Consider the following 17429-nt stretch of genomic DNA (forward strand, 5'->3'; position numbering starts at 1 on the left):
TTGTTTTTAAATTTTTACTTTTGTTTCCTTCATCTTCTCTTTGCTTTCACTGACCCTGTTCATCTGCACATCATTGATCTCAGTTTGAGATGGAAATCCATAAGACAACATGATCTCCTGTATTCTCTTCCCAAATTCTGCCTATCCTGTTTGTAACAGCAAGCACTAGCTATTTGTAAAACTATGTTATAACCCCACTTTTCATAAATTCTTTTTTATCTTCACTATTTACCAAAGTCTGAGACATGCTCAAAGTTAGTGTTGCCATGGTGTTGTCTCAGACTGGGTCTAGTAACCTCCCAAGCAAGTGTGTGAGTAGTTCCTTTCCCTCCCTCATGGCCATTTCAAATGAGTAGAGAAGAACAACCAAACTATTAGACAGATTTCACTGAGCAGGAGCTGGTCCAACATCTGCCTTGTGTACACTGTGCCTGGATAAACACTGATACATTCAGCACTGATGTTTTCTTGTGCTGCCATTATCATCTCATGTATATTATAAACAAAGAGCTCAAAGACGAGAATCCAGAGATTAGCTGGGCATATGGGTTTGTTTTTAGCTTTTGATGCAGGTGCTTAATCCTCCTGAAGATGGTTCTGAATTTTTTATTTAGGTGATCCTTCTCACCTCTACTTAACCAACATATATTTTCAAAAAAAAAAGTTGTTCACCTTCCCTACAATGAAATTTTAAAATTTCTGTATAATTTTAGGAGGAAATTTTTTTAAAATATTGTGTTAATGAAAGCATTTTATTTAAAACACTCTTACAAAGGATATTCCATGACTCTGTGACTTTCTTTGGCAACATGTTAAGTTTTCAAAAAATGTTATAGGCATCTCAATTTCATGACAAAACTCAAGATTTGCAATCCTATTTTCTGAAAACAGGGTGTGCTTCACTTAATGGTTTTATAATGCTTTATTTTAATAGAAAAAGCTCTAAGTTATAGTCCTTGTTAAAATATGTCAAAGTAAAAATCTAGCAAAGACAAGATAATAACCAAACTTTGCTGTATAATATTATCTATTCTCTCATAGCATATGCATTGAAATATCTGTCTATTTTTGTTATTCAATCTAATTATGCAATGGCTTCCTAGGAGATGCTTTTCACTGAGTAAATTGTTATGGAAGGCAATTGTTGGCTATCACCAGCATTTCTGTCCTCAGTGCTGTTTTATATTCTTGTCTACAAACAGAATTTATAACAGAAATAATGTAAGGATATCTTTCTATGAAAAAACATATACTAATCTGAGAACTGAAAAAAATGGCAGAGTTATGGTATTACATTTTACTTCTGCTGTTCTAGTTTTTGTCCCTTGTGTTTAAATATTAGCTGACTTACCTGATGATAGTGATTTCAGGCTTAGCAAAAAGAGTGAATGCTGTTAATAGGATCTGAATATTTAAATTTCTTTTTTTTTTTCAATAGGTGTATCTGCAAATAGGGGAAAATGCATTTTTCATATTAAGGAAAGTAAAGATTTAAAAGTTCTGAGGACTGTTAACAGCACTTTGAAAGCTACTGGTAGGGAATATGATATAGCTACAAACTTCCCCCTGGCATTTTTAGTGATAAGGAGATAGGTGGGATTGAAATACTACAAATCTCACAGGCTTTTGATGACCTTTACTGATGTCAGAAGTTATGTTAATTTTACATTAACTCATTTCTAGCTTTTGTTCATCTTAATATTATCACTGAACACAGTTGCTAGAGACAACTGGCAGCAAACATGATCTTACCTTTATTCTCTCTCTGTCATAGTCCCTCTCCTGTATGCTTTTGATTTTGGGGTTTCTTTAAGCATTTTGGGAAGTTAGCTAATCAGAGGTACTCTGTAAGCCAAGCATTGGGTTGGATATGAGCACTCAGAATTTAATTAAGGAGTTTCCCTAATCCCCCACCTCTAAAGGCAGGCACTAATCCCAGAGAGAAGGGACTCGCACTGATTTTGCTGCAGTCCCTACTGGGTTAAGCAGCTACATTCAGCAGGAATCACATCTCCCCAAAGAGAGGGAAATACAAACTTCTGTGCAGCTGTTAAACAGAGGCTTTTTGGACAAATTTCAAACCCTACATAAAGATAAAACAGAATTTGTGGTAGTTGTCCACAGTGTAGAGTATTGGCAAGGGATGGAAGGGATGTTTATCCTGTTCATATTCAGGGAGGAACTTGATTTGTTCTGGAGCTTTCAGCAATGGAAAAAAGAAACTTTGCAGACAGACGATTGAAGGAAAACAAGAGAAAATGCATGGAGAAATGTTTGCTCAACAGTTTATGATGAAATGAAATTTGAAACCTGTCTATATGTATAAATAGGCTTGAAATAGCATGGCTGCTGATGAAACTCTTCTTGCTTGAGGCATTCAGCATTAAAGGTCGAACTGCTTTATACATTTAACTTTTCAAATGGCAAATTTACAGAAATGAAACCAAACCAAACAAAAAAAAAGAGTAAGCAGAGAAAGGATTGTTTTATTAAATTATTTATTGTTAGTTTCCCAGAATCTTAATTGCTCTACAACTTGCATTGCCCAATCACATAACGCTGTGATGCTGGAGGTGAAAATGCCTTCAGTAAGTTTTAAAAGATTTTGTTGTTTTACAAAGCAAAACTGCAGGAGTGTACCAGGTGTAGGTGGCAAGGTGAAGGCAGCAGGAGAGCTGCAAATGTGGCCTTTGTGAGAAGAGACCAGGATCTGCTCTGGGGTGGACACAGTTCCAGTCAGCTCCAAATGGAAGAAAACATCTGCTACTTCTCATGACATTACAATTAGAGAAACAAAAGTTTGTGAATGGATCTATGACTTCAAAGGAAGTCAAACCAAGGAGGAATCTGCTAAAAGGTGTGCTGGCTGTGCTACAGTTTTAAGTGGTCCACAAGTGACAGTGTGTATCATATTGTCGGGCTGCAGCTCTGTAACCAGTCCTTACAATATTTCATTTGGAAACAGAAAGAAAAATGGTCATCCTTCATTCTAATTATGTAGTTTTCTTAATTTTTGGTTTCTCACAAAACAAACATGATCAACTGAAAAATGGCATTGAAAAAGTTTGCATTTCATAATTCATTCAAATCACCACTTTCTTGTTACCCCACTGGGTGATCTTTTGCAAAATTAATGCTTCACCCCAACATCTGCATGAAGAAACTTCTTTGCACTGATGCCGAAAGGGTTTTTGTTCTGATTTTCACATTTTGTAGATTTTAGGAACACAGTAGCTGTAGATTTTTAGAGGGTTAATATTTCTAACAGTTTAAGTTTAATGCCTTTCTATCACTACCCCTGTCCCAGAACAGGGAGCTCAAATTCCTTTAGTTAATTAATCTTGTTCAGACTCCTTTCCAAGGTAGAGCTGAAGGATATCAGAAGGCCCACAGAATGAAACATAAACACAGGTCAGAGTGACCCAAAAGCCAGAACTGGATGAACTCCAAGAGACCTTTGTGTGCCTGAGGAGGAAGAGCTGATGAAGACAGAGGGTCCTGACGACCCCAGACCCAATTCCAGGGGTTGGACCAGGGGTGGGACTGGGGCTGGACTGAGAAATGTGTAAAGCAATGATTGGAGGGATCTTATTATAAAAGCCATGGAAACAAGAACTGGGACACATGGATGTCATCCTGTATTCCTGTGGGCTGTAGGCCCTGTGTTATTAAAGGACCTTTACTTTTTATCTTACCCTGCACTAACGTGGCTCAGAGTCCTGTTTTTGGGGGAAGGGTCATTCACGGCAACAGCACTTAGAAAAAGATTCAAGAACTCCATTCTTTCATTATTACAAAGGGAAAAAGAGAGAATCACAAAGTATTGGTACTTAGCCTATTTTCAAGTTGTCCAAGAGAGACATTTCTAGCCCAATTTTGCAATCATCTGAAGAACTCCCAATTCCAGTGCCAGGAATGATTATCTGCCCTAATTAGTATTGTAAATTTAAACACAACTTTTCAAACCCCCAAACTTCTTTCTGATTGTATTTTTTTCTTTCAAAATTCACAGTTGCATTTAATTTCTATGCATCTGGTTTTAATCACTTTCATTAAGCTTTGATATTCAGTTCAGCAGAAAAAAATGTTCACCCTTAAAATCAGAGCTATTTCAAATATTACCAAGAGAAAAGCAGAAAAATTGCAAACAGATTTAAAAGTCCAACTCTATTTTTTTCATTCACACAAGTAGCTTTGACCGAGTTTAGTGGAACTCCTCACAAAATTCAGAATCTCTTGACTTGGATATTACAGGTCACAATTATGAAAGCTCTTCTAAAATGCAGGTTAGGAATCTGAAATTTTTTTCACAATGCATTTTAGGAATGAGTACTTTCTAAAATGCATTTTAAATTGTGCTATCTGTGTTACTTCTTTGAGTCAGAAGAGTGTTAAAAATTTGAGAGCTGAAAAGTACAAGTCCTTGTCACTTTTTATTATGAAGTAATTTTAAATATTTTTAATTAAAATTGAATAATTTTAATTAAATTAGGAATAATCAGGAATCAGGAATAATTAGACTGCAGTTATAAAAAGAGTCTGTTATGTAGTCTATTATGAGAAAACATTTTGGAAATATGGGAAATATAATGAGCTCTGCACACTGCAGAGAAAGGTAACCTCAACTACATCATTTAATCATGTAGTAGTTCCAAGAGGACTATTTTGTGGTTATACATTTACTTTTTTCTTTTTCTTTTTTCTTTGATAAACATTTATTTCTATCAACAGTTGTATAAAAGACAGCGTGGAATTTTGTCTTTTGTATTAGGCTGTAAATTTTGTGATGTTCCTTAGTTTATGGGGGAGTTAGTTATGTGGTCTTTAGAATCATAAAATCATTAAGGGTGGAAAAGACCTTCAAGATTGAGTTCAACCTTTGACCGAACACCACTTTGTCAAGCGAACTATGGCACCAAGTGCCATGTACAGCAGTGTCTTCCAGGGTTGGTGACTCCACCACTTCCCTGTGCAGTCTGTTCCAATGCTTAACTACCCTTTCAGTGAAGAAATTCTTCCTGATGCCCAACATGACCCTCCCTGGTACAGCTTGAGTTCGTTTCCTCTTGTCCTGTCACTAGTTACCTGGGAGAAGAAACTGGCTCCACCTGTCTACAACATCCTTTCAGGTAGTTGTAGAGACCAATAAGGTCTTCCCTGATTATCATTTTCTCCCAGCTCCTCAGCTGCTCCACATACAACTTACTCTCCAGACCCTTCACCAACGCCATTGCAGGTCTCTGGACTCCCTCCAGCACCTTGTGAGGAATTGGATTTTTAAATTGCCTTAAAATTTTGAAGATAAAGTCTAAGGGAAGGAGGCAATACCCCAGAAACTCTTAGCTTTGTGGAGGCCAGGGACCAGTCTCTGGGTATGTGATGCTTATCTCCTATGAACCAGGCCTGTCAAAGGGGGCCCTCTGTGTGCACACCCACCACCACCCCACAGAAGGCTTCACTCTTAGCAGGGATGACTCTGAAGCACCCCCCAACCTCAATGACTGTGCAAAAAACCAGCACCTCCAGCCTCTGACCCAGTTCTACACACCAGTATGGCTGTACAAAGACATCACCCCTCCCACACACAGGGAAAGTATCAGAAGGGTTTCTGAGAGTGTATAAACCCATAAATAATTGCTCTGGTCTTACTGGCCACACTGTTCTTGATAATGGTCAGGCTGAAATAAGTTGTCTATCAGGTACCTTACCTAGCTACAGAATAAGATATCTATCAGAAAGAATTTTAGTCCTGTGTCTGCACATAGTTATGCCCCTTGCATTGCTTTGTGTCTCATCTGAGGCAACTGCTTTCTACTCCTCCTCACCTTTCCTATGGAAACCTAAACAGAATGGTAAGTGGGATTTTCTGCACGTCCTGATCTTTTGACAGTGTGGATGCAGGGTCTTTTCAGGACATGAAAGCTCCCCTGTGCTTTGTGCTCGGCACTCTGGATATAGCCTTGGGTATCCAAGCACTGCAAATAAGTGCCGAGACCTTGAATTTGATTTGATATTCTGTGGGAAGCAATTGTAAAGAGCAAAGGATGAGCTTAATGTGGTCCTGGTAGCAGTACATAGGAGGAGACGTGTGGCTGCATTCTCTATTAGCTGGCGTTTCCCAAGTGTTCTGCTGCTTGAGAGAAAAAAGTTCAAGGTCTCAAAGAAAAAATGTCCTTTTAGGAAGTGTGTACACAGGCACATGGTAGCTATACAGCCAGAACACATGAACAAAGGGAAATTTCTCATCTTTTTCCACAATTCCTTTCTACTGCAGCTTCATCTTTTAAATTTAACCTTGTATTATATGACTTCAGAAAGTGTAGTGACTAAATACACTATGTTTTCTGTTTAACACTTCTAATTTTTTCTAGTTAAATCTTTGGAAACGTCATAAACAGACTGAAATGTCTGATGAACTTAATAGGGATTGTTATGGGTGGTTGCTTGTACCTAAGGCTGATGTCACTGCTGCCTGTGGGATCATTTTTCAGTGTGTGCTCTTTGGAGAGCTACACAGGGTAACCCACACACTGCCCAGCAGGATCACGGGGAACAAGGGATGAATCTCAGAGGAGCTGAATGAGGGCACTTCATAAAATCATGATATATGAGGTAACTTCTCATTTTCACTATTATTTTCAAAAATTCTTGACATAAAAACATACAAATCCATAGAAGTAACTACTAGACAGTCCCACCAAAGTAATTTCAGCAGCCAGTATTTCCTTCTGTGTTTTATTTCTCCTGACAGCAAACTGAAAAAAACCCAAACCCATTATGTCATAAGAACACAGTCAGCCCTGCTGCCAGCATGGTGGTTAGGCAGAGGAAGGGAGTGCAGCAGAGAATAAAGAAACTTTTTAGCAATTTATGAAACTCTGGTGATGCCGTAGGAGCCCCCCCCCAACAAAGCAAGACTCTGAGCCAAGTTAGTGTAGGATAAGATAAAAAGTAAAGGCCCTTTAATATCAGGCCTAAGGTCCACAGGAATACATGGTGACATGCACGTGCTCTCCAGTTCTAGTTTCCATGGCTTTTATAATATGAACCCTCCAATAATTACTTTGCACATCTCTTGGTCCAGCCCCGGTTCCAATCCCTGTTCCACCCCCCAGGATTTGGGGTTGAGGTCATTGAGACCCTCTGTCTTCATCATCTTCTTCAGCACACAAAGGTCTCTTGGAGTTCTTCCAGTTCTGACTTCTGGGTCACTTTGCCCTGTGTTTATGTTTTGTTCTGCAGGCCTTCTGATAGTCGTCTGCATTCTACCTTGATGAGAGTCTAAACAACTAAAAGAATTTGAACTACTGATCTGTGGTAGGGGTTAGGATGTATAAACAATGAACTGAGGCTGCCAGAATACTAGCACATTAAATCAACATTTGTTCCTGAAATCTACAAAATGTGAAAATCCAAAAAGCAAAAAGCAAAAACCCCTTTGGTGTCACTGGTATATTTGGTATGTATATGCCAAATCAATGCTTTTCCTACATTTGAAAGCATAGAGCAAGTTCTTTTCAAGTTACAGAAATATAAACTTTGAGTTACTGTACTTGTAATATCCAACCAAGATGGAAAATACACTGGTGATAGAATACAAATTGTGATTAATAGTCTGGAAACAAATAAACATGCAAACAAAAAACCAAAATCTCAGTGTTATCATTCTTGCAAGAAATTGCTGAATTTAATTTTATGATTGCCTTTGGGTTAGGGAAAAAACAGAACTCCTTTACTGATGTGATGTTACTGTTCAGCCTGTCATAGCTCACTATATTGACCAGTAGGTTGTTTGCTATTGAACTTGTGGCCTATCAAGCTCAGAAATCTAGAGTTTTATTTACCAGGGGATGAAGGGTAATGAAAAGGAAGAATATCAGACACAGCTCTCAGAAGAAAAGTAGCTGACACAGAGAGCTGAGACAGCACTGACATGTTGGCAAACATGTGCTTACAGTGAATTTGGGAACTGAACTGAAAAAAAAATCTTCACTCATTCCTCAAAAATGTCACAGAAATATAATTCAGCTCAGTAATGTGGGTTGTTTTTCTTTTGCAGTCTTCATCAGTCTATAGACAACAGATCTTAGAACACCATTCTCTGTCTTACAGTCTCTAATTTTGCATTCTCTTATAGAAAATCAAAGTACAGTCTTGTTTCTACCACTCGCACAATCCTAAGACACTCTATGCATCCACTGATCATGACATCACAGTCATGTCTCAGGTTTTAAATTAGAAGAAAGGTATTAATAAATTCATATTCCTCAAAGGAGCATTTTTAGTTTACTTTCATTCTCCTTCAAAACTTACCTATGTGTTTTCTTCAAGTTCCTTTGAGTTTTGCTGGCTTCTCACTGAGATCACCTAAAGTGGAGATAAGTAGAGATAAAACATATGCTGTTATCAAATAATTCTCCATAATAAAATAATCCAGCATCGTGGTATAGAGATTGACTTCTGTCAGTCAAAAGATCATGAGGTGATTGCAAAGTGAGAGGATACATGGTAAAAATAAAATTAAAAAAAAAGGTAGAACTCGGAGGTAATGAACACTCATACTTGTGCTATTTGGTATTCACGGCCTTAGCTCACACTTCTGCTCTGTGCTGTCAGCCAGTAGCTCCTTTGCTCAAAGGTTTCCTTTTCTCCCCAGCTGTGCATCTGTGAAAATGCTCTACACATTAACATTTTCCTTAATCTCAGCACTAATTCCACAGCACTGAAAGTTCATAATATGAAAAGGGAAGAATCTAGTAATAATGTTTTTTTTTTAAAAAATCACGAGTACAGACAAGGTTCAAGCTTCTCACTGACTAAAGTACTTTTAAAGCAAACTCCAGAGTTATGTGACTGCATATTAACTTCTGCCACGGATTCCAGACAACATCTGCATTTCAAATGACTCCCATATATTACAAAACCAAGAATAAGTAGGATGGTTCTGTTTTGTTATGGCTTTGATTTTGTGCTGTGGCTGGTAGCTTCAAGGAAAGATGGAGATGATGACATCTTATCATGATCTGGAGGTAATGGCAGTGTTGTTACCTAAGAGGAGTTACCCAAGTAGAGATGCTGCGTACAGATGTAATTCACTATTTGTAGAAATGTATGCACACAGACAGAGAGGGAAAATTGTTTTCCACATAATTTAGAAAACATAGCACTCTATAACTGATCCATAAGGGTCCTTTCCAACTCAGGATATTCTGTGATTTCTGTGAAATCAAACACTTTTTCTAGATAATTAAAGGCAAAAGGCCATGTTTTGATAACTCATCCATAGTGCAGATATGTGAAGAAAAGGAGAAGTAAAATGAAAAGTAGTTTACTAGCAAAAGGGAATATGATTCCTCTTGATGACAGAAATTTGGTTAACTTTATTGCAACCAGCCACATTTCTGCTTTAGCATTTTGATTTCATACACGACACTGAGAACAAAGAAACATGTTGCCCTTAAACTCTATCTTTGTATCACTTTCATTGCAATTCACATCTTCTCTGTGGCAACCAATTAGACATTAGAAGATATGTTCTCTTCACTATCATCTTCTGCACAAAGCCTTAGGGGGGTTTTTCTTTTGTAAAACATACTGGATACACAGACTGCACTGTTCAGCATATTTTCACTATAGAAACTATGGATTATTTAATCCCTTTCCAGGAAATAATCTGCTTTATTTTAGAAAACTCAATACTTAACAAAAACAAATGCACACTTTCTAGTTCAGCAAAACCAGCACAAAATTGATTAAATTGTTGGAAGATGACATAGCATTTCCTCCCTCTTGTTTCTCTATAAGTATCATGCTGAACTATTCAGGATCTAAGATAACTGAGTAGATGTAAGTGGATCAGATTGTATAATAATGGAGGAAAAAAGCACAAACTCTAATAATGTCTGCCTTCAAAGCTTTCGGGGTTGCTTTTTGTCATTTGTTTGTTTAATGTGTGTATGTTTTGTTCTGTTTTTCTCTTTCGTGTCTCCATCCTTGTAGCCTTTTTACCTTGGGATAAGGAGAAACTGTGTTACCTATTAGCACAAGCCACAGTTCCAACTTCTGTGCTAGTACCTGCTGTTTGTGCTGTTAATCAGAACCAAAAGGAGGCACTTGGTTGACAGAGTTCAGGTTTCTATCATGAGTTCTGTGACATTTGTTTCTACTTCAAAGCATGTTGCTGTCAAGAGGGAGCTCTGTGGGACAGGATTGTATTGATTTGTCAGGTGTGGTGGGTGGCTCTGCGACAGGAGCAGTGTTGCCCTGTGATGTTCACCAGCACCAGAAATTTCAGCCTCTGACCTATGGAACGGGGTTAATAATTTTCTAGCACAGGGCAATGCTGTGATTCCTGCCAGGAGCTGCTGTTGAGAGGTATAACAGGGCTCTTCAAAGCCTGGAAACTCCTCCCTTATTACTTTGCATGTCATTCCCAACCTTATTAGCTCCTTCAGGGCATGAGCCCAAATCTCTCAAGCAGAGGTGGCTGCCCAGAGGCACTGACTGTTGGTGCAATCACTGGAGCCTTATGTGTTTTTGAGCTGGGCTGTGTGCTCATCTCCACCTAAAAGACAAATATTTGTATTAACAAAGCTATATGAATAGAGGAATGAAGGATGACATTGACATTAAAATGAACAACGTAACATAAAGGCAACTTTTCCCATCCCTCTAAGTCTATTGCTTTAGTGAGAATTTATAGGAGTACATGTTTCTGTTGTATTACAACAAGCATTAGTATGAGTGCCTGCACACTGAACATTTGTAAAATAACAATCTTCAAGGGTGTACCATTATGCTCTAAGTGCTAGCATTATTTTAAAGGAAACCATATTGCTTTTAACATTTTCATTATGCATAGAATTCATAATGAGACACAATGCTATGTTTGCTAATATGTCTCATCCACATTTCCACAGAGCAGTATTTTAAATATTTACAGCAACAAGTGGTTTTGATCATGAAATCATGAAATCATGAAATCATGAAATGCAAATCCCTTACATAAGTTTGAAAGATGTTTTAATTCAAAGCCTGGGAGTAAAATGCCATTGTTTTATATCCTTACCTTTTGTTGTACCTTACATGAATCTACAAAATTATATCTGTTTTCACCTTTCTGTGCTTGTTTCTCTGATCCCTGTCTAAAAAAATGACTGACCCAACAGAATACCTCACCAGCGTGGCAGTGAAATGATTGGTGCCTATTCATGGAAAGTGCCTGAAAGTTGTAACTGTCCAAAAGTGTGCTGAGTATCAGACTGGTAATCCCACCCTGCTGACAGTTTAACTGTTGCTTCTGAAAAGCCACTGGCAGCTCAGAAAGAAAAGGCCTCACAACAACCTGAAAAATCCTACGCTATTTACTACCTATCTGTGTAGCACAGCTTCAGCTGGCAGAAAGAGTTAGGGCAGAGAAAGAGAGATGTGTACCACTGCCTTGAGAAATGTAAATAACATTAGAGTTGCCAGTCCCTGTTGAGAGGTAAATTTCTTTTCCAGAAGCAGAACACAGCTCTTTTTTTTTGAAGCAGCATCACTGTTCATGGGAACTACTAGTCTGCATCCATCTGCCACACTTAAACCCTGGACCTTGTAAATAATCATTGCTCATTGAAGGCAGCTATGACAAAATATGTAATATCTTCCTGTTCTACATGTCTAGGAACTAATCTCCCTTTGGCAGTGAACTTGTGGTCCGTCAGCTTGAGTTCCTTTTCATTTATATACTTATTTTGCTCTGTGCAGATGAGGGCAGAGGGGAAGCACAAGGGGGAATTCAGAGAGCAAACAAACTGTACTAAACAGCTGGGGTGATCAGCTTGAGAATCGAGATAAAAGATGTCATCTGCTACAGCTTGCCTGGTGCACTACTGCTGTTCCTGCATTGCTGGCAGGATTCATAAACCAGGTGTTGGACACACCCATACAATCTGTGTGGGGTAAGTGTTTGAGTTGATAGAGCTATTGCAAGCAGTCAATGGCAGGAAATAACTATTTGAGGATGTGATTTCAGATCTAAAATTTACTACAGCTACCCATGGCTATACTCCAGCATGCTTTGCAAGTGGTTAATGAGAAAAGCTACTCAGACTTCAGCTAGATCAGAAAATTCTTGACCAAGGACATAATATAGTATTTCTCCGGTAAATGAAAGTTTTTCTGGTTTGGATTTTAATACAGGGTGTGTCATTCTTTCTTTTTGCTGAAGAACAGCATGTTTCCAAGCAATCTAAGTGATTGCCACTCTCCTAAAATACAACATTATGCTGAAGCTGTTAAGCTGAATCTGAAATGTGTAATAAATAGGCTTAGTTTGATGACATTTAAAGGAAGATAGAGATAGTGTGTCACTCTTCAGGCTTTTGGGGAAAAGAGAGTTTGTAATGGCCTTTCAAGATGCTTGTTTGAGCAAGTTTCTATTTAAAAGTCAGACATGCCAAACATTTTACATAATCAAGTCTGACTGATAAATACTTCAATTATCAATCAACACAATACAAATCTATACTATACAGCTTGTCAAATAACTGGCCTTTACCACAGAAGCAGATATTGAAGGAGTGGAGAGAATATAACTAATATAACTAATCATTGTTATAAATAACAATATAAATAACTGGCAACTCTTTTTTTTTTCTTTTTGAGTCCTTGGGAAAATTAATAAACAATGAAACTTTGCATTTACTTCCACCACTGTGGTGTCAAATACCTAGGTCAGAGCTTGACACCTCTCCTGCCAAAACAGGCCTTGTAATTTGGCTATGAATCCATGGAAAACCCTCTTTCCATGTGTCTAACCATATGCCCAGAGTCACTGTTGTGCAATCCTGGCTGTATGAACTCACGCTGTCACGTAGCAGGATATCCTTTCTCACATGGCCAGTGAAGTTTTTTGTCTCCTTATGCTTTGGTTCACAGCATAACACTTGACTTTCTTGTGCACACCACCGTCATTGTGTCAGCACTGTCAGAGAACCTGCCTCCTCTCTGGAAAGGAGTCTGAGAGTCTGGAGCCTCATCACAGTGTCATATTCAAGGCAGCTCAAAAAAGCCCCCAGGCCATGAGCCTGTGAGCAACCAGAATAAGTCTCATAGTCTGATGCCTACTTCCCACCTTCTTGCTAGCACATCAGTTCTGGGGGAGGACGTGTCACTTCAGACACTCCTTCTGCAGCCTACCTTTGGGTTCCCTTGTAGTTCAGCTTGAGGTGAATCTCCTACTGAGATTTTTAAAGATGCAGAGCAGTGTGTTCCAGAGGAAGCTCACTTCCTGCAAAAGGGTATGAAAATGTTGCCATTAACTTCTGTCCGTATTCCAAAAATTTATAAAATATTAGATTTAAGATGTGATAGCAACTTCTGAGAAGTACTGGAGTTGCTCACACTGATGAAAATCCCATACTACCACTGATGTTGTGCTGAGTCTCCAACTTTCCACGCTCAATGAGTTTTCCTGTCCAGGTCATCAATGTCACTGACCCCGAGCAAATGATTTTCTTTTACTCTTCTCAAGGTGACTGAGACATTCTCACAAGAGGCATTTTTCTCTTCTGATAATTTCTATATATTCACGTATGAGATACTTGTCCAACAGGCATAGAGCTCTGCAAGCTTGTGCATCCCCAGCAGGTTGTGCATCACTCCATTGAAACAAAGGGGTTAATTTTTTAGCCTCGATGAGTCACACAACGTCCCTGCGTCCCCCGGGAAGTCAAACTCGCTTGACAGCACTAAGGAGATGCAGTACAAGCATCATTCATTCTTGACGTCCAGCAGGAAATCTCATCTTAATAGAGAAACCTGTGCATGAGCCAAGACCCACTCCCCACCACCCCACCCCCGGTTGCCTTCCTCAGGTTCGGTAAAATACTCCAAAATCCCACGGGATAAGGAAGCGGCTCCCTCTCCACCGTCCACCTCTCCGCAAGTGTCTCTGTAGGTGCGGGGAAGGACCTGCCTCCACGCGCATCTCCCACCAGGTGGAGCAAGAAACCAAGATTAGACGTTCCCAATTTCCCCGTGTTTTGGTGGCTTTGGGTTGTTCGTGTTGTTTGGTTTTTGTTTTGCTTTTTGTGGGCTGTGTGTGCTGTCGTGTCGCCCCCCCCCCCCCCCGAAGCCTTAATTTTGCCGTTCCTCAAACCGAAGTTTCAAGGCAATAACGAGCCAAAGGGGGACTGCCGATATTTCCTTCACATTTAGACGCCCCCAAGAGCGGGTGATGCTCTCTGCAGTTTGCGGTCTGTCAGCGATAAAGGTTGGTGGGAGGGGGAGAAGGTAGGGAATGGAATGAGCCGCATAAATCCTCCTTCTGTGTTCATAACGATTATAGCAGGAAAATAAAATTTAAAAATTTAAAAAGGCAGATCACTCTTTTTGCATTAGTGAGGGGGAAAAAAAAAGTTTGGAAAATCTATTCCTATACGCAGCAGCACAAAATTCACATTAACATCTCATTAAGTCTAAATGCACTTAGGGACTGATCCAAAGGCCATCAAACTCAATGGGAGACTTTCCATTGCCTTCAGATGGGATTTGGATCATGCTGTTAGTGATTGGCAAAAGCTCATAATAACAAAATAAAAAAGAAATCCTGACATTGCCTAAAAGGCTATAAAAGCATTTCCATTCCTTGTTCTGGGAAATCCCGTTTACGGCTGATCAAATGTAATCACAGCAGCCACCTCTATGGGGACAGCTCCCAGTTAGGTTAACACCAGTGTAGCTGGGATACGAATGCAAACACCACCACTATTTCACAAAACTGGAATGGAAACCTCTTGTTTGATCATTGTGAATTATCCATAATAGCAGAGGTAAACCTGAAGTTGAGAAGGTAATTTAAATGCTATGTAAATACTACTTAAACAGGGGGAGAGATAAAAGCAACTGAAATCTAGCTCAGTGAAGGCATATGCACACAAGTCTGGTGTCTTAACATGAACGAAAATGAACAGAAAACTATGACTAAGCTAGACTTTAGACAGTCAAAACCAAACCAATTTGTTGTGCACAGTACCATTCAGAGAACTCAGCACATGATATCATCACTAATGGCTCTATTTTCATGTGTGGAGATGAAAAGTAGTACATTAAAAAATAAATTAACTGCTTTGGGCAGCTTCAAATTCCTTGATCATCATTTACTCTTTTAAAATGCTGCTTCTAGCAGAGAGAGTCTGAACCAGGCGGTCCAGCTCTGAGTAGGTTTCTTGTTCAGCTGGTCTTAGCTGGGGTTATGTTACTTGGCTGATGGCAGAGACAGGCCAAAAATTTTCTGTATATGTTTAAAAAATAAATGAAGTGAAATGACAGACTTCATATTTTTTGTACCAAGTATTTAAAAGTTGAAACTGACCTGTCCAGTTGGATGAGTAGAACGTTATTGAAGATTTGAAAGGCTTGCCTAGTTTTTGTTTTACTGTAATGTTTTAAATCTCCTTTTCCTCTTCGCTAGGCCCGATATTCCCTTTGCTTTTTTCACTGTGTTGAACAATTGCCTTCATGGTGTTTGGCCCAAATAATGTGGTGGGAGGCTACATTCTCAGGTATCTTCATGTCTCTGGCAAACAGCCTTCTTGTTCTTCATGACCCTTAGAAGGTGAACTAAATACTTCAGTTCAAACAATCTCCTAATTTTTGAGTGCTAGGAAACCCTGGATCTAAGATAGGCCTTTGATGTTCTTGTAGGAGTTGCAACTCTTAAAATATTGCCAACAATGAAGTTTCATCAGAGGAAAGTGGAAGCTGTAGGTGTTGCCCCAAGTTTTAGAAATGTGACTAATTACTGCGTGGAACAGTTGTGACAGATCCTAATATTTACATAGTACTAAAGTTAGTTGCCTAATGATAAAGGAATTCTCATAAAGAGTCATGTCACTGCACTGATTTAATTTTAGCTTTTGTTTTGTCTCACTCTAACTTCCATTTCCCTTTTCCTCCTTTGGACTTCAAAATGTTTATAGCATTGCTGTCTTTCCCCTCTTCATCTTTGATGGCTTATTTTCATAAAGATTCAAAGCATCCTGTAACAAGAAACTATATGTTTATACACCTGTTAAGATACTATTCAATGATTTGAGCATCAGTTCATCTGAACAGAGATCAGAAATCTGGCCTTTGGCGAGTACTTTGCAGTAACTGCAGGAACAACTTATAAAATGTCCCCACACATTCTAGTAAAATAGTGATGTCAAGGAAAAAGCTCAAACTGACATCTGCAAGTGTTTCTTCCTTCTGCTTCCTTCCTCCCTCCCCTCCTAAGAATCATTAACCACAATGAAGAAAATATGAGAAGGAATTTACCTTTGCTTATGGATAAACCATCAATTTTGGCGTTATAGCCCTGGAAAAGTATCAGTGCTGGAAAACAAAATGAGGAGAATGTTAAGTCTCAGATTCCTCTTTGAACCGCAGCCTCCGCATCGTTTGCTCGCTGCTGCTACTGAAGCAGTGCGACCCCCCCAGCTGCTAAACCAGCATCAAATCACTGCCAAAAGCACTGCCTGTATCCCCAGCCCTGCCAGGCCCTTGCTGGAAGGAAGCAGAGCTGGAAGCTGCCACATCCACAGAGGATAAGCAGACATGCTGCCGCTTTTATTTGCCATCACCCAGGGAAACCCAAAGTTTAAGTGGGGATTTCTGTGGAGAACACTTGTGGATTTAGGTGTTGAGTGCCTGTGAGGAAACTGAAATCCTCTGCGAGTCAGGGCATTGGTTAGAAGCCACCTAAACTTTATACTGTGTTTTGAAAGCAGCTATTGTATGGCTTTATTTTCCATTAATTTGTGAGTAGTTTACCTCTAAAAACTGCAGGGTGAATTGTTTAGACAAACCAAGCTTCTCTCTAGATTTCAGTTGCCCTGACAGAGGACTACATTATAAAGGAAAAATGAATGAAAATGAAACAGCATCTGAATTCATCCTCTTAACAGAAGAGAATGATTCTGTTGCTGGTAGATAAATCAGAAAACTGGTCATTTAACTGCATCCCTAGTCTTTTAAACAATAAAATGAATGATTTGCACAGAAAGCCCAAAACAAAAAAAAAACACAACCTCTTAAATGCTGTTATTGCTCTCTGTTGTGGCTATCCAAGCACATGCTGGGCATTCACAACCCCACTAAAATATTATATGTATATATGTGGCCAAACTTCATGAACAAAGATTTGGGCAGGGCTGTCCCCACGTGGGTGGGCCCTTCCAGCCTGCCCAGTGGATTTCAGGTGAGGCTCAGCGTGCGCAGAACTGGCCCCACCGTTTCAGTCCTGAGGTTCATCTGCCACGGCCGAGCGAGCTTGGACAGTGCCAGTGAAGTCCTCAGGACTGTCACAGCACCCGGAACTAACCGGGGCTGACCCTGCTGAGCATCCGAGATGTGATGGGATCGGATGGCAGGGAGGCATTGAACTGCCCGGTACGGTCTCC

The sequence above is a fragment of the Pithys albifrons genome, chromosome 1 (genome assembly GCF_047495875.1).
Source record: "Pithys albifrons albifrons isolate INPA30051 chromosome 1, PitAlb_v1, whole genome shotgun sequence".
Classification (NCBI taxonomy): Eukaryota; Metazoa; Chordata; class Aves; order Passeriformes; family Thamnophilidae; genus Pithys; species Pithys albifrons.